Consider the following 19,084-nt stretch of genomic DNA (forward strand, 5'->3'; position numbering starts at 1 on the left):
TTCTATATTAGTAATGAAATCAGTATGCTGCATCTGTGATGAATATTTTACTTGTCTGTGACGAAATTATAACAATTCTGTGACGAAACCTAATGGACACGTGGTCCAATAAAACGACACGAGAGCACCCACGTCACTGCCACGCAAGCTGCCACGTGCTTGGCCACGACAGAGGACACGTGGACCGACACGTCACCTGCCACGTGGACAGAGACGTGGCCTGCCACGTCACCTGTCCCATGGCATGCCACGTCATGTTCCACATCACCTGCCACATGGCATGCCATGTCACCTGCCACATCAGCAACTAGCATGGTAGACGGCGTCTAATCAACTATCAGACGGCACATTATGATGAAAAAGTGACTACAACAATGACGAAATCACATCGTGACAGAATGAATACACATCTATGACGACGCCAAAGTCGTCATAGAATACATACATATCTATGACAAAAAAATGCATTTCGTCATAGTAGTACTAATGTGACGCTCATTCCATGACAAATTCTAATTCGTCACAAATGTGTTGATACCGTTTTTGGGCACGTGTCCATGATCGGTAGAGTGCAGGTCGGCAAGGCGAGACGGCAGTGCTTGATCTACAAGATGAGTTGCCGATGAGGATGGCTGCCGATGGAGGGACGGCTGGACATAACCAAGTCCATAGGTAATGATGTGTTTGTGTCGATGGCTATAACAAGGGAATCTGCCGATAATGCGGAGGAAGAACCTGGAGGTTGCCAATCGGCTTGTGGAGGTGTTCTAGTTTGTCACGGGAGGACAGTTTTATGTTTTCCTTAGTTATTTAGATCGTTTTGTATACGGATTCTGTTTAATTTGGAATTCGAATTCTAGTCGTGTCTGGTTGTAGCTCTGCGAGCAGGGTATAAATGTAGACCCTGAGGCTTTGTAAAGGGACATCTATCAATCAATCAAACACACGTTTTTACTCATATTCCAAGCATCTACTTTTTCGACGACTTTGTCATACTTTTCCCCTTTTATTACGAGTTCTTAGGAATTCGTCGACTTAAGCTCGGCGTGTTCTCAAGTTCCGCGTGAATACCTCTCGGTCGTGGCATCCGGGCGCATCGCTGTTGTCGGGACCAAAGTATTCGAGTTATCATCTTTGCCGATAGTAAGGTCAAATCGGCTGGCACGCCCTAACATTCAAATCGGGTATTAGCCCTTTGTGTTTGCAGATCAGCTTTTGCATCAACACATCTTTTGGCACGCCTGGTGGGACAAGATTCATGATCAAGATCAACATGTCGACTTCTGAGTTTGATCAGGAGAACGTCATTCCCGTGACGGAAGCCAATCTCAAGGATGAGCAGAAGCGGCGAGGTGATCCAGCATGAACAGGAGCGGCGAGGTGATCCAGAAGGATGCGCTGCCGATGCCTCGGCAGGTCACTTTTGATGCCAATCCTGGCAAACTTTAGGACATGGTTGATAATGCTATTAACCGTGCCTTAATCAATCAAGCTGGTGTACTGTCCAATACGGTTTTCAATGCCGTGGCTAGAACTTTCAAGGAAGGACAGTTGCCACCAAATTATGTGGGCCCTTCTCATTATCAGCCAGGATCACCGGTGGTCACAGCTCCATCGGCTGCTACAGCCGCTGCGGGCGCGGAAATTCCTGTTCCTCCAAGCACGTTAGGAGTCACTAATGCACAATCCACGCCGATGACAACTAATCCACCAACTTCAGATGAACAGATCAAGCTCACTACAGATCTATTGGCATTGGCAATGTTAGGACCAGTTCCTCCTCCTAACTGTGGGGTTTCGGTATGCCCCCGGAATACTGGAAGACACCTGGCACGTCTTAGGCGGCTGATGTGAGAGGCAAGACTCATATGGCATCAGCGCCTCCAAATATGCCGATGAACCAGAGTCCCCAGTATACTACAACTACTACTGCAAGACCTTACACTGGGAGTTCTCAAGCTCCGACATTCCAGATGCCTAACGCATCAGCAGACTCAATGCTGATGCAATAGAGGGTTATGACTCAGCCGGGGTATGTCAATTCGATGATGATGCCCAATTACCAGTCATCGGCAGGACCTATGCCGATGAATGCTAATAATGGATGGCTTGGGCAGCAAGTCTTCCCGCAAACGCCCCAACATAATCATCAGGCTACAGGGTTCCATCAAGGCCAGATCTATCCCGGGTTCCAGAATCAGGGAATGCCCAACCAGCCAATGAATCTTGGGCAGCAGGTCGGCGGACAGCAGATTGGCGGACAACAGCTTGGTGGTCTGCAGATTGGGGGCCAAATGATTAACCCAATGTTTCATGCAGATCGTGCGCCGCATAGAAACGTGGAAGCTTACCAGTAGGTGCCGGATCCGCAACCACCTCATCAGCAAGATGCCGATGCCTATTGGGCTGATAAGATTGCTAAAATAATGAGGGACCAATTCGGGATAAAACCCAAAGTCAACACTTACTCTTATCGGACACCGTATCCTCCCGCATATGATTTGATCTCGCTTCCGAATCGGTACAAGGTACCGGATTTTACTAATTTTTCTAGGCAGGATGACACGTCAACCATGGAGCATGTCAATAGGTTCATCATCCAGTGCGGAGAAGCTGCTAACAGGGATGAATTGAGGGTTCGTTTATTCTCGTCATCATTGTCTGGATCGGCTTTCACTTGGTTTATATCATTACCTCCCAACTCAGTGATTACTTGGGCCGATCTAGAGAAACAGATCCACAAATACTTCTTTTCTGGGGTCCATGAGAAGAAGATCATCGATTTAGTCAAATTAAAGCAGCGCAATGATGAATCGGTTGAGTGTTTTGTACAGAGGATACGGGAAGTTAAGAACAAATGCTATAGCCTGGTTCTGGATGATCGGCAGTTAGCCGATTTGGCTTTCCAGGGCTTGTTGCCACATATCAGGGACAAGTATGCATCTCAGGAGTTTTAAAGCTTAAGTCATTTGGTGCAGAGAATTTCTGATCAAGATATCAAGCCTTTTGAGCCCAAGAGAGCATGGAACAAAAAGGTATCGTTCGTTGATGAAGCAACAAGCTCGGATTATGATGAAGAACCAGTTATCGGCTTGGCAGAATGGGTGAAAAATAAGAAGCCGATGTCTTGTCCTTTTGGGCACAAGGAGCCAGAGAAGTTCGCGTTTGATATCACTAAGGCCGATATGATATTTGACTTTCTACTTCAGGAAGGTCAGATCAAGTTGTCACCTAATCATGTGATCCCATCGGCTGAAGAATTAAAAAGGATGAAGTATTGTAAGTGGCACAATGCAACTTCTCATGACACTAATGAGTGTAAAGTTTTTAGATAGCAGCTGCAATCGGCTATAGAATCTGGAAGGATCAAATTTGACAGCTCCAAAACTCAGAAGCCGATGAAAATTGATCAACATCCTTTCCCGACAAACATGCTGGATGCTAAGGGAAAGGCCAAGGTATTAACATCAGAAGCAGCCGAAAGAAGTGCATCGGTGGATCCTCAGCATCAGGTCACTACTGCCGATGCGAGAGGAAGGGGCTTGATCCAGGAAGGAACCAACTCAGGAAGGCCTCCCCGATCTGGTATCGTTATAACTCACAGAAGACCTTGGGAAACTTGGCAGCAGCGTGAGGATTGATATCGGCGCCAGCACGAAGATTATCGTCGGGAAGAAGAAAGACGCCGACAGGAGTGGAATCGGCATAGGGATCACTAGAATTGCCCGTTCTTCATCCATTGTTGGGAGGAGAATATCAAGCTTCCCACTGTCAGAGATTGTCCTGAGTGCAACGGTTATGATCGGTATGATAGATCCGATCGGCGCTATCACGATGATAATCGGCGATCTAATGGGCCAATTAGAGGAAGAGCGTCCGTTCACGATCGGCTGTGGGGCAGACTCAGCGTGCATGACAGGCTCGGTGATCGCGTCGGGTATTTTCCCAGGAACCAGGAAGAACTTGAAGAAATGGCTAATGCTCGGGTTCCCGATGAGTTCATATTCTGCAGGGATGCCAACTCTTATCAAATGGAGTCAAGGGAAAATCGTCGCCCATCGGTAAGGCAGCAGCAACTTCCTCCCTGGTGTCCAGAGGGGTTGACTAGGACACAGAAAAGGAGACTGCAGCGCGAAAGGCGATAAGGGCTAAGGAAAGGCGAGAATTCTGGCCAGTCTGGGGATCAGCAGCAATCAGATCCCAAGGGGGAAGGTCCATCGGCAGATGTCAACATGGTCTTTATGTTGCCGATGGAATTCCTTGCGCCATCCAGCGATGACGAGTTGGAGTTTTCCGACCAGATAGCTCAGTTGGCTCTGGATCCAATGACCGCCATCTTTGAAAAGTCTGCCGACAATGAAAGACAACATCTTAAGGCTTTATTTGTCAAAGGAAGAGTGGATGGTCAGCCGATGACCAAAATTTTAATTGATGGTGGAGCTGTTATCAATATCATGCCATACGCAGTGTATAGGAAGCTTGGGAAAGGAGATTAGGATTTGACCAAAACCGATATGATGTTAAAGGACTTTGAGGGGAACGTATCTCCGGTCAAGGGGGCAATATGTGTTGAGTTGACTATCGGTAGCAAAACCTTGCCGACAACTTTCTTTGTAATCAGTGGGAAAGGTGCTTATAACTTACTGTTGGGGAGAGATTGGATTCATGCCAATTGTTGCATCCCGTCTACAATGCACCAATGCTTGGTTCAGTGGGTAGGTGACAAAATTGAAATTATCCCGGGTGATTCTTCCTATGTTATTGCATCGGCAGAGGCGGACACCTACGAAAGAACTAGGTGTATTTCAGGAGAGGTCTGGGAAAGAGATTTCCTCAAGGTTGCCGATTATGAAATTCCACCGATCCAAGCAGTCGGTTCTGATGAAGGTTTTTAATGGATAGATTCGCCGATGATGGAAAGTTAGGCCAGGGGTTCACATCGGCCGATGATTTGTTAGGAGTAGATATAGGTAGTGGTGATAAACCTTGACCTACTTTTATTAGTGCTAAGTTAGATCCTGAATGTAAGCAACAGTTAACTGATCTGTTAAAGGAATATAAAGATTGCTTTGCTTGGGATTATACTGAGATGCCTGGTTTAGACCGATCGATTGTTGAGCATCGGTTGCCTATCAAGTCTGGATTTCGGCCGCATCAGCAGCCAACTCGCCGATGTAATCCTAATATTCTTCCTGACATCAAGGCCGAGATAACTAAGCTTATTGAAGCCAAATTTATTCGGCAATGTCGGTACGCCGAGTGGATTTCCAATGTTGTTCCGGTCTACAAGAAGAACGGGAAGCTTCGGGTCTGCATTGATTTCAGGAATCTTAACAAAGCTACACCGATGGATGGATACCCAATGCCAGTTGCCGATCTGCTAGTTGACGCTGCGGCTGGGCATCGGATTATTAGCTTTATGGATGGCAATGCAGGATACAATCAAATATTCATGGCTGAAGAAGATATTCCAAAACTGCATTTAGATGTCCTGGTCATGTTGGGTTGTTTGAATGGATAGTCATGACCTTTGGCTTGAAGAATGCTGGTGCTACTTATCAGAGGGCCATGAATTTTATATTTCATGAATTCATCGGCAAGCTGGTGGAGATTTATATTGATGATGTGGTAATTAAGTCTGGAGACTTCACAAAGCATCTTGCCGATCTACGAAAGGTGTTGGAATGCACAAGGAAGCATGGTTTGAAAATGAATCCCAATAAGTGTGCATTTGGTGTATCGGCAGGGCAGTTTCTTGGTTTCATGGTGCATCAAAGGGGGATTGAAATTAGTCGAAGATCTATTGAGGCCATCAGCAAAATAGTTGCCCCTACCAACAAGACTAAGCTCCAGTCCTTGATCGGCAAGGTAAATTTTATCAGAAGATTTATATCTAATTGGTCTGGTAAAATTCGTGCTTTCAGTCCTCTTCTTAAGTTAAAGGCCGATCAAGGATTTATTTGGGGGAAAGAACAGTAGTTGGCTCTGGATGAAATCAAGAATTATTTAGTGAATCCTCCAGTTCTAATTTCACCTCAGCAAGGGAATCCCTTCAGATTATATTTATCTACCGATGGGATGGTCATTGGTTCGGCTTTAATTCAAGAATTTGAAGGGAAGGAATGTGTGATTTATTATTTAAGCAGGAGGTTGATCGATGCTGAGACCAGGTATTTGGCTATTGAGAAACTGTGCTTGTGCTTGTACTTCTCCTGTACTAAGTTAAGACATTATTTGCTGTCGGCCGAATGCACGGTTATTTGCAAGGATGATGTGGTCCGATACATGTTGTCTATGCCGATCATGAGTGGCAGGATCGGTAAGTGGATTTTGGCACTATCGGAGTTCGATCTGCGTTACGAATCGGCTAAGGCAGTTAAGGGACAGATTATGGCCGATTTTGTAACCCAACATTGCGGTGCAGTGGAGGCTTTGGAAATTGTACCTTGGACGCTCTTCTTTGATGGGTCCACGTGTGATCGGGGGGCAGGAATCGGCATAGTATTAATTTCCCCTCGAGGAAAGAAGTATGAGTTTTCCTTGCCGATTGTTGCCACGTCAACAAATAATCAGGCTGAGTATCAAGCTTTAATAAAGGGATTGGAGTTGCTAAGAGAAGTTCATGCTGAAGCTGTTGCGGTCTTCGGGGATTCTATGCTAGTTATAAATCAATTGGCTGGAAGCTATGAATGCCGAAGTGAAGTTGTCATAACTTATTACGAACGGAGTATGCAATTATTAAAGGAATTCAAGGATTTCCTATTAGAGCATGTTCCTCGATTGCATAATGAAGAGGCCAATCGGTTGGCTCAGCATGCCTCGGGATATCAGCCTATGATTAATGCAATATCGGCAATCGGTGCCGATGATTGGAGGAGAGAAATCATTGATTATTTGAAGGATCCATCCAAGAAAGTTGAGAGACGAATTCGATTTCAAGCCACCAAGTATGTGCTCCTCGAAGATGAATTGTATTATCGAACTATTGATGGGATCCTTCTCAGATGTTTAGGTGATGATGAAGCTAAGAGTTTGATGGGAGAAATCCACGAAGGAGTATGTGGAGCACATCAGTCGGCTTTTAAGATGAAGTGGATGATTAGAAGGAATGGATATTATTGGCCGACCATACTTGAAGATTGCTTTAAGTATTTCAAAGCGTGTCAAGGCTCTCAGAAATTTGGCAATATCCAAAGGGCACCTGCATCGGCTATGAATCCTATCATTAAACCTTGGCCGTTCCGGGGATGGGCTATCGACTTAATCGGCCAGATTTATCCACCATCCAGCAAGGGGCATAAGTTCATCCTGGTTGCCACCGATTATTTCACCAAATGGGTTGAAGCTATTCCTTCGAAGAAAGTTACATCGGCCAACATGGTTGATTTTGTGAAAGAACACATCATTTACCGATTTGGAATTCCTCAGACAATTACTACCGATCAGGGCACTATGTTCACATCAGGGGAGTTTGATGAATTTGCAATCGATATGGGAATTAAATTATTAAATTCTTCTCCCTATTATGCTCAAGCTAATGGGCAGGCCGAGGCATCTAACAAGGGGTTATCAAGCTTATCAAACGAATGATTGAAGAAAATCCTAGGAGGTGGGATACGTTGTTGAATGAGGCCTTGTGGTCATACCGGATGGCTTGTCATGGATCGACCAAGGTTTCACCTTATCAACTGGTGTATGGGCATGATGCAGTATTACCCTGGGAAATTAAGGCTGGGTCTAGGCGATTATCTTTTCAGGATCAGTTAGCTGCCGATGACTATACTGCTTTGATGACAGACGAGTTGGATGATCTAGCAGAGCATCGACTAAGGGCCTTAATAAGTATAGAAGAAAATAAGAAGAGGGTTGCCAAATGGTATGATAAGAAAGTGAAGGCTAAGGAGTTTGCCGACGGGGACTTGGTATGGAAATTAATCTTGCCGATCGAGACTAAGAGTTCAAAATTTGGGAAGTGGTCTCCCAATTGGGAGGGTCCCTATTGGATAAGTCGATCAGCTCCTGGTAATGCCTATATTTTGGAAACTCTGGAAGGAGTTGAATTTCCCAGAGCATTAAATGGCAAATATCTGAAGAAATACTACCCCAGTATATGGGTCGATGCATAAAAGTTTAGATGCCGATAACACTCCTATCGGCTGGATCAAAATATGTCTGGGGCCGGACTTAATGTTTCAAGAGATGCCGATAACAGTCCTATCGGCTAGACTAAACGTCAGGAAAGCTGAAAAGCAGAGAGGCGAGGATGTATAGCCGATGAAGGGCTCATGTGTTCAACAGCGCCTGGATCATCGATATGGCGCGTAGACGAATCTGGTTGGCTTCCTCTATCTCCTTCACGTCGTCATCGGCAGAACCTTCTACCGGCTTTAACTTATTCTTCAGCAGCAGTGCCTTGTGACCATGGGCATTTCGCTCTTGCTCAAGAAGCTTGATTGTTTCTGGCGGTTGGCTTTCTTCCTGTCGGGCTTGGGACAGGGCATCCTCTACTTGTTTGAGTTCTGCCAACAAAGTTTCTCTTCTCGCCGATAGATCAGAAATCTTGTGCTTCAATGCATCTCCTGAGGACTGTAAAATGCCGATGTTCTTGTGCTTCTCATCGGCAAGGAGTTTCACCTTCATCATTTCCTCGGAGAGTTGGGCATGGGCCGCTCTGTCGGCAAGGCGCTGAGCAGCTTTCTGGTACTGCAGCTGACGGCTCTCCAGTTGTACAGCCTGGAAAAGGATTTCTTCAGCATCGGCAGGAATTTGACCTCTCAAGGTTTTGAATAAGGCCTTGGCCGGATCAGAGTCATCAACTAGTTGGGCCATGTCTTGATGGAGGAGAGCCGACAGTTCTTCCAACTTTGCCTTGATCTCTGCCGATGTAATCCCAACTGCCGAGGAGGAACTTGCTTCCTCACCTTCATCCTCGGAGATATGAATGGCAAAGGAGAACAGGCTGTCGGGAGAGTCCTGTTCCTGAAAAAGAAAATAAAGTGAGTCATTCCATGATCAAGCATCGGTAAATAATACTGATGGAGATTAAATAGCTTACTTGTTTCAAGGCGATCTCTCGCCTTTGACTGGACGATGCTGGTGGAGCTGTAGGCTGATCGGTTGAGGTTGCCGATGCGACTATGTCGGCTGGAAAAACAACAGAGGTAATTTGTAAAACAGAGAAAATAAGTTCATCGGCAATAATCTCATAAAAGTATGTTACCTTGAGGAAGAGCAATATTTGTCTAGATGGAAGAGACCACCGATGCTATAATGGAACCTGCTGGATCGGTAGTTTGTTCATGCACATCAGCTGATATGTCTTCTGGCTGAGGTACTTCTGGTTGAGGCTCTTCTGGTTGGGGTTCTTCCACTTGTGGTGCTTCTTGCATTGGAGGGGGAGATGGCACTTGTTGCGTTTGGACTTCTAGGGAGGAAGGAGAGGATTCTACTGGAATTGGAGATACTAGAGGAGGAGAAGGCGTTGCTACTCATTGGTGCTTTGCTTGTGCTCTTGTGTTCTTGGCACCCTTTCTCTTCGGTTGACTGGACTGGGGGGCATCGGCACTTTTGCTTCTAGTCTTTGCCGGTGCGCCGGTCTGCTGATACGGAAAAAAATTATGAGTACAAGTATATGTAAAAGTGGAATCGGTATGAATGGAAAGGTTTAACAATCACCTTGAAGGCCTGTGCTAAGGTGGAGGCGGCTACCGATGGAGATGTCTTGGTCCTCTTGGTGGTCACTTTCTTAAGGCGCACACCTCGGTGCATAATGGCAGCTGGTGTGGGAGCGTTGTTGCCGATTGAAGAGATCGGAGCTGATGGGAACAGGTCAATCGGCTTGCCGCTCCTGCTGACCGATGGGGGAGTGTAGTCAACCTGCAACATGACACAAAGGGTGAGTTACCGACGAAGATAAGAATAACAGGATTAAAACATCGGTTTAGAAGTACTTACAGTGTCATCGGGGACTTTGTACTGAGGATCGATCATGCCACGATATGTAAGGGCCGATCTGCAGAACAAATGCTCATTCCACTCCTCCCACCATTGCTTGTATGCCTGAGTAATAAAGAGGGCTGGAACCCACTCTGACAGATCTACATCTATATCGGCATTCGGTGCTAGCTGGGCTACTCGGATCCACTCGAGGAGATTAGTGATGACTTCCCTGGGTTTTATCACATCGTCATAACAGAGTGCAATCGGCAGCTGGCCGAAAGCTAATTGACGAGCTTTGCCGATGGGTTGTAAAACTCATAGGTTTGGCTAGAAGTTTTCCCACTACCAAAGAAGTTTACTGGTATGGCCCTAGGAGTGATCAATGCCATCATCACTTCATGATCCTTGTTGAGAGCATCGTTGAATGGATGGAAGACCAAAGGGAACATGGTGTCTGGATCATCATAAGGCAGCCATGCTCGCTGCTCTCTGGTTAGGCCTTCATACAAGGTTTGGAAGAATCGGCTGATTTGGTCTGCATTGCCTCCTGTGCCGGGCAGAACTATGGCAGCCTCGCCAAAGTTCAGAGGAGGGCGAGTTGCCGATTCCTCTTCATCCAGTTCATGGTTCTTAGCTATATCTCTGGGGAAACGCTGTGCAAAGAGGTCGAACTCAAGGCGCCTGTGCATGTGGAGGCTGAGCCACATATTGATAAACCACCAGGGACCCCCCAAGTTGCCGATGGACTGGCCGAGTAGGAGTTTCTTAGCTACCTGGTGGAGGAGATGGTAGGCAGCACCAAGCAAGTATCGGCCGAGGGGAAATCGGCCACCGTTAGCCAGTCTCTCTGCTGACAGAAGTCGGTCCTGCCGATCGGCCACAGAATACGAATTTGTCCAGCCACATGTTCAGAAAGGTGGTTTGTTCCTTTATATTGACGGGCCCCGTCCTACGGTACTTCTGAATGTACCCTGACCAGCCACCGATGGAGCGAGTTTCCACTTTAGCACTAGGTGCGGTCTCAAAAAAGTGGGTGCTGTCGGTAGAGGATACATCTAGGCCGGTGAGCATAACTACATCGGCAAGAGTAGGGGAAGCAGGGCCGTGGCCAAAGACAAAAGCATTTCAGGTATCTGACCAGAAGTATGATGCAGCTATCAACAGTGATTCGTTCCTGTGCATATCGGCAATGGACAATCTGATGCATTGGTCCAGTTTTCTCTCACCCCACTGGATTTCGTTTGAGTGGCTGACTCTCAAAAACCAATCCTTCCATCCTACGGTAGGACTGGGCCAGGAGCGAAAGGTATCCTTCCACAGATCTAAAGAAAAATTCTCGGCTCTAAAAGGGATCCGGTTTGTTTCTGCGTTAATCAAATCTGTGGGATCTGGGTTCACTAGTGGACCAAGACACTGAAGATGTGGTTGATCGGTAGGGATGGCTATTTTGTTGGACAGATCCTAATGGTTTTGGGTAGTAAAATAAGCATAAAAGAAGAAAAAGAGAGATGTTCAGTAAAATAAATTGCGAATAGATATGGATGTGGTAAAGGTACAAGAAATAGGATGATGAACTGACCTCAGGGACGGTGAAGTTGATGGCCATTTCCTCACGAAGAAGGAGATTGAAGACTTCGAGATTGGTGGAGAGAAGCCTTCGCTGGAGTTCTTGGAGCTCTCAAACAGCGCTGCCGCCAGAAAAGTAGAGTTGGGGCTGTAGAATGATGTGATGGAGAACGAGTACCCGAGAAGGAACTATTTATAGGACAAAACAGGCAAGGGCAAATCTGACTTATCTCTTCGCCGTATCCGTGAAATCCGAGGGTACTCAGGTAGATATGGTAACTGTTCGCACGGTAATTAAGGGATTGTACAGGTGATTTGACAAGAAGCGGTCATTATCCAGAGATATTTTACTGTGCGGGATTTTACTGGTCGGCCCATCAGCAGCGCCGTGTAACGGTAATATTGCCGATGGGCGAATAAAGTGGAGATAACCGTTTGGGAGGATAAGATACGTTACTGAGTATCCTGATTAGTCCATCGGCAAGTCTCTGTAACGGTAATATTGCCGATGCACAATTAAAGTGTCTGTTTGGGAAGTTGAGGATTTTGAGGAATCTGCGGAAGGATCAGATCAGGGTTGTTCGGATTGAGGCTGTCGGTTGCCAAATTGGGAGAATTAATTGCGGAAGGATATCATTTATTACGAAGAATTTCGGAGCATTAATGATTTCATACTCCAAAATTGGGGGGCATGTGTTGACACCGTTTTTGGGCACGTGTCCATGATCGGTAGAGTGCAGGTCGGCAAGGCGAGACGGCAGTGCTTGATCTACAGGATGAGTTGCCGATGGAGGGACGGCTGGACGTAACCAAGTCCATAGGTAATGATGTGTTTGTGCCGATGGCTATAACAAGGGAATCTGCCGATAATGTGGAGGAAGAACCTGGAGGTTGCCGATCGGCTTGTGGAGGTGTTCCAGTTTGTCACGGGAGGACAGTTTTATGTTTTCCTTAGTTATTTAGATCGTTTTGTATATGGATTCTGTTTAATTAGAATTCGAATTCTAGTCGTGTCAGGTTGTAGCTCTGCGAGCAGGGTATAAATGTAGACCCTGAGGCTTTGTAAAGGGACATCTTTCAATCAATCAAACACACGTTTTTACTCATATTCCAAGCATCTACTTTTTCGACGACTTTGTCATACTTTTCCCCTTTTATTACGAGTTCTGAGGAATTCGTCGACTTAAGCTCGGCGTGTTCTCAAGTTCTGTGCGAATACCTCTTGGCCGTGGCATTCGGGCGCATCGCTGTTGTCGGGACCAAAGTATTCGAGTTATCACCTTTGCCGATAGTAAGGTCAAATCGGCTGGCATGCCTTAACATTTAAATCGGGTATTAGCCCTTTGTGTTTGCAGATCATCTTTTGCATCAACAAAATGGAATCATGTGACAATTTTGCTGTATTCAGTGACGAAAGGGTACCGTCATTGGTGAACACATACCTAGTAGTGGGTGGTGCTCGCTGGGTTGTGGTGAGGTCCTGCTGCGATGAGTCTGGTCGGAGGAGACCTCTGCGTAGGAGATAGCTTGGACTCTTTTGAGCAAGGTGGCTGTCTATCCCATCACGGCGATCAGATGCGCGCGTACACTGGATCAGACACCCTGGCATTCGGGAGTATCAGGGAGTCGGTCTAGGTTTGCCATAGCAACAGCCACGTTAGCACTTGGCATTTTGTAGACTTGCTGATCTCCGACCATGTCGAAAGCGTACTGAGGTTATGCGGTGGGAGTTGCCGTTCCTCGTCCACACGTCACCGAGCGCGGTCGGCATTGCGCTGTTCACGGAGCTGCCTCTGCTCGTCTGTCTCTCCATCGACGACCGTTTCGTCGCCGCTGACAATGAAGATGAGATCTCCCCGCCGGGGCGGAAAGACCGGGAAGCGAGAGAAACCCGGAGGGTACGATGGTAAATCCAGGTCGTAATCTTCGTCCTCAGAGTTTATAACCTCGGTGGGGACGGACCCAGTGCTGGAGTTTGTGCTGGAAGCCTGGACGTCCGGTAGTTCTTGGATCGTCACCATTTTGACGTAGTGACAAGCTGGTCGACTGCTCCATTTTGGCAACCAACCCGCCCCGTTAAAAAGGGATTGGATGTGCCGTGTAAACGGCTGAGTTGTTTAGCCCGTAAGGGAAACCCTGGTCTAGGCCTGCCTTGAGTTCAATGGACCGCCCTGAGGGGGTGGAAGTTATTGTCAGAGACGTCCCCAGCCTTTCGTGTGTGATGACACGAGTTGGCCGGCAGGAGTCGAAAGAGTCCGTTGGCGCGACTTGATCAGATTGGCACGAGATCCCATCTACTAGTCGGAAAACTTTGAGAAGCTTGAGATCAGCGCGATCAAGGGCTCAGAAAAGATCCGAACCGTCAACCTTCCTTCCCTTGTAACGAGGGAGCAGTGGTCTAGTGCTCGGTGTCAGCGTGGTCGGGGTCGACGCCGCCGTCGTCCCAGATCGGATCTGGGTTTCTTCCAAAGCCGTAGTCGTGAGACCGCCGCCGTGAGTCGTCCACGTGATCTGGCCGACGGTGAACGTGAGGCCCTCGGGCACGGCCGCGAAAGCTGGAACGATGACCATCTTGTTCGCCGAGAGAGCTGTACGCACACCCCCTACCTGGCGCGCCACTGTCGACGAAAGCTGGTCGGCAGTCTACCTTGGGGTATACCCACGGTAGTAGTTTATCGGTAGACGGTGCGCAAGCTACGAACTCGATGGTGACGCAAGACACGGACAATGTTTTTATCTAGGTTCGGCCGCCGTGTGGTCGTAATACCTACGTCCTACGTCTTATCGTATTGATTTGTGTTGAGAGAATAATGTGTCCTAGGGGGGTCCCTTGCCCCTCCTTATATAGTCCAGAGGGCAGGGTTACAGATCTGGAAACAAATCCTAGTCGCTTACAATTGCCATAGATAGTTCGATATCAATTCCTATTCTAACCGACTAGAATCCTGCTTGATCTCCACGTCTTGTTTCCTTGCGTGAAACTCCGAGCAGTCGGATCAAGCCTCGAACTTGTCTCATAATGGGCCAAGCCTCCTGGCCCAAGTCTAGCCGTAAGGGTATAGGGGTTTATACCCCCACACAATCACCATAGCATGCCCCTTGCAAAGATCTTCATTGAATTGGTCCCGTGGATATTTGAACCGCTTCTTCACATCGCTCCACACTTTATCCTTGAGGTCCTCAGGGACTTTTCTCCAATCCATACAAGTGATCGGCACATGCTCTCTGACTAGACAGGAGCATTGGTTGCTGAAGACACCGATCACAGTTAGTGGCTCCAAGGGCTCTCCATGTGGCCCTATCTTGGTTATGACATGCACCTTCTTGCTCACCTTGTGTCACCCGTGTTGGCCCCTTTTTAGGCCAGACATCTTTTCACTGGCGGTGTTGGTTGAAGTGCTCGGGGTGGGAACGGAGGCATGCCCCTCCTCTGCTGCCTTTTCTTCCCCATGGAACTCCAAAGCTGAAAGAGCATCTAGGCCCTTAGGATTTCGGTGATTAATGACATTGTTGATTACTATGACTAACGTGTGTTTTGCAGAGACAAAGTCATAGGTAAGGTCATGGTAAAAAGGTACTCGATGAAGAGGGACGTACATGCCTACTTAATAGTGGAAATTGTTTCAGTTTTCAAAGGATGGATGGACATCGTCAAGACTAGACTAGGTCTAAGTGCCATATGGTGAAGAAGGGCACTTAGAGTAGTTTAGGACTTTGTTTTCCTTTGACCGTACTATTAAGAGGGGCTTTGATCTAGTAGCTTGACTTAGGCAAGGCTTTAGGTTTAGGTGTGGTGCACACTTGGTAAACCTAGCACTAGGCAGCTCAGAGATAGTCCTTAGATCGAGAGGAACCAACTTCGTTTTGGAGCGATCACGTTTCGACGAAGTTTGGGTGCCCAAAGGGGCACCGGACGCTCTGTGAGTGCGTCCGGTGAGGTCCTTAACCGTTAGAACAGGCCAGTGCTTAGGGTTAGGCACCGGACGCTAGCACCGGACGCACCGGGTAGCGTATGGTCCCTTACCCAGGGAGGTTGCAAGCATTCCCTGAGCACCGGACGCTAGCACCGGACGCACTGGGTAGCGTCCGGTCCCATGCGCAGGGAGCATGTAAAGTTTCCCCGAGCACCGGACGGTGCACCGGACGCTGGGAGTTAGCGTCCGGTGACCTGTCAGAAAGAAGTACAGTTAGCCGTTATGAAGCACCGGACGCTCGGTGCAGTGCGTCCGGTGCAACATAATGTGCGTCCGGTGACCCCGTTTTCAGTGGAAAACGGTTGGCTGACCTTTGGACTTCGTGGATAGTATTTATACTCCTCCACCTCGTCCTTGAGACCTCTCTTGCCCATTTGAACTTCAGAGAACCTTGTTGTGGAGCAAGAGAGTTGCAAGAGCCTAGAGAGGATTGAGATTTAAGTGTTTTCTTGAGAGAATCCTTCTCTAGTGAGTTCCAAGAGTCAAGTGTGCATCCACCACTCTCTAGAGCCTTGTTTGGGTCAAGTGAGAGTTCTTTGCTTGTTACTCTTGGTGATCGCCATCACCTAGACGGTTCGGTGGTGATTGGAGGCACGAAGATCACCCGGAGTTCTTGTGGGTGGCTCGTGTCAAGCTTGTGAGCGGTTTTGGGCGATTCACCACGACGGAGTGTCGAAGAATCAGCCCGTAGAGAGCACTTCGTCCTTGCACGGACCAAGGGGGAGCAAGACCCTTGCGCGGGTGCTCCAACGAGGACTAGTGGAGAGTGGCGACTCTCCGATACCTCGGCAAAACATCGCCGAGCACTTTCTTCCACTACTCCTTTACTTTCTAGCATTTACTTTGTGTTTTTACATTCTTAGAATTGCCATGCTAGAATAGGATTGGAATTAGGTTGCAAAACTTTTTATCCGGTAGCTCTCTAGGTCACAATTAGGCACAAGGGGTTGAATTGGAGCTTATAGGTTGCTTAAATTTTTAGAGAAGCCCAATTCACCCCTCCTCTTGGGCATCTTGATCCTTTCAATTGGTATCAGAGCCTAGTGCTCATTATTTAGGCTTCACCGCCTAGAGAAAGATGTCTAACGGGGATGGACCGCCACCCATGTTCGATGGGGATGACTTCCCGTATTGGAAAATACGGATGGAGTCATACCTTGAGGCATGCGACGTAAAGTGCCTAAAAGCTGCGACCGAAGGGTTTGCCCCTCCGGAAAGAGACTCCGCTCTTACTCCACAAGAGCAAGAAAACGAGAAGTGGAATGCGAAGGCCAAAAACCACATCTTTAGAGGTCTTTGCAAAGAGGTGTTCAACCGCGTTCGGAGCCACAAAACCGCCAATGCCCTTTGGAAGGAACTTTGTGCGCTCCATGAGGGATCAAAGAGTGAACGCGAGGAACGCTATCACTTAGTGATGAATAAGCTTAATACATTTGAAATGCTTCCCAAAGAAAATGCTAATGAAATGTATTCTCGCTTGAATGTCATTGTAGAGGAGCTAAATGGACTTGGGCTTACTCAAATGAGTGCGGCGGATGTAGCAAGGAAGATACTATGTGTGCTCCCCATTGAGAAATATGGGCACATAGTAACAGTGCTTCACCAAGGCGATCTTTCCACCGCTACACCAACCGCCATATTGGGAAAGATCAATGCTCATGAGATGTACATGCACATGAACCCCCAAGATGGCTCCTCATCGGCCAAGAAAGAGAAGAAGGACTTGGCTCTCAAGGCTTCTCACAAGGGCAAGGCCAAGAAGGTTGAAGTTGAGTCATCAACTTCAAGTGATGATGATGCATCTATTGCCCTCTTGGTGAGAAGAACCACAAAGATGTTGAAGAAGCTCAACAAGAATGGAGTCAACTTTGACTCTAAAAAGAAGAAGTTCTTCACAAGTAGCAAGAGGAAGCCCATCTCTGAGATGGATTGCTACAATTGTGGTGAACTTGGGCATCTTGCTCATCAATGTCCAAAGCCCAAGAAGGACAAGTACAAGAAGAAGAACAAAGAGCAAGATGACTCAAGTGATGATGAGAAGAATGACAAGAAGCAATACAAGAAGAAAGGTGGCAAGAAGAAGGAGCACTACAAGAAGAAGAATGGCAAGGCTTACATTGTTGGTGATTGGCTCACCGACATTGAGAGCTCAAGTGGTGACTCCTCCGGCAATGAAAGTGATGATGAGAAGGTTGCCGCTATTGCCATCGATGCTCCATCACCGTCATCTTCACCACCATCTACATCCTCTACACACCTATGCCTCATGGCTAAGGGTGACCGGAAGGTACAAAGTGAGGATGAGAGTAGTGAGAGTGATAGTGAATATGAATCACCTTCTTATGATGAACTTGTAAAATTGCTAAACAAGTACACTAAAGTCATAAGAAAATCTAGAAGTGAAAATGAAAAGCTTGAACTTGAAAATGAAACACTTCTAGCAAAGCTTAAGTCTAGTGATGAGCTTAGAGATCAAAATGAAATCATGACCACTAAGCTCAAGGAGCTCAAACTCTCTCTAAAAGAGCTCAAAGAAAAACATGATAAACTTGAGAGTGTTCATGATGAGCTTATCACTAGATATAGATCAATGAAAGAGGAGCTAACAACTCTAAAAGCAAACTATGACAACCTTGAGATCGCTTATGAACTTACAATTGATGAAACACATGTTGCTACTAACAATGTTGCTAAGCTTGATGTAGCCACATCTTGTGATGACTTACTGTCGCACCCAGTTTTGATAACAAAACCAAGTACTCAAATATGTGCGCCTAGGATGTCCAAACACACATATTATCACAAATTGTAAATATATCAAAGTAAAGTACTTTATTACATCGCTTATTCAACTTAAATATCTCACAAAGTCTTGCTCATAGCAACATTATTACATATAACGGGAAGCTAAGCCCTTGTTGCCACAGGGACACCAACTGGTGAACACCAGCTCTCTAGAAGTCATGGACATCTTCAGGGAACTCCTCAGTACACACATCTGTTACCCATCCGGGATTTTCATTGAAATATAGACAAGTGTAAGCGTACCATGCTTAGCAAGTATAACATAGGGGTATATGAAGGCTCAAAGGCTTGACTTGGTTTAACAGCGGTTAGCATTTTAGTTGGTCATATTTTATTTACCAAGACTTACTACTTTTAGTGAATGTCCAACCCTGGTTACATATGAATTAATCAGAGTTATTATAATCCCCAAATATAACCAAGTAACCGCTAACCAAGAAGGATCCAGGCCGCTCATGACCGAGAGCTCGGCTGTTATAACAGGTTTTAGATTTCTGCAGAAATTGTACAACTTTACCCCCGAGCCGTGTTTCCCTAGTGTCGGGGTTTGCAAGGCCCACACCACTTCTACCGAGGAAGTGTGACCAGGTCCCACTACGTAACCTTTCACTAGTCACCCTAACAAAATAATAGCCGCGAGGTTTTAGTGGCAAGTGTGCATAGACGACCTCCTTCAAGAGGCACATGTGGTCGTGGCACTGTACACACCAAGGTAGGAGTGACATCTATACACCACGAGGCACCCCCCTCTAGCGCCTTTCGGTAACTACTAAATTGCTAGAGACATACTAGTTATATGA

Source organism: Sorghum bicolor, chromosome 4 (assembly GCF_000003195.3).
Source record: "Sorghum bicolor cultivar BTx623 chromosome 4, Sorghum_bicolor_NCBIv3, whole genome shotgun sequence".
In the NCBI taxonomy this organism is placed as follows: Eukaryota; Viridiplantae; Streptophyta; class Magnoliopsida; order Poales; family Poaceae; genus Sorghum; species Sorghum bicolor.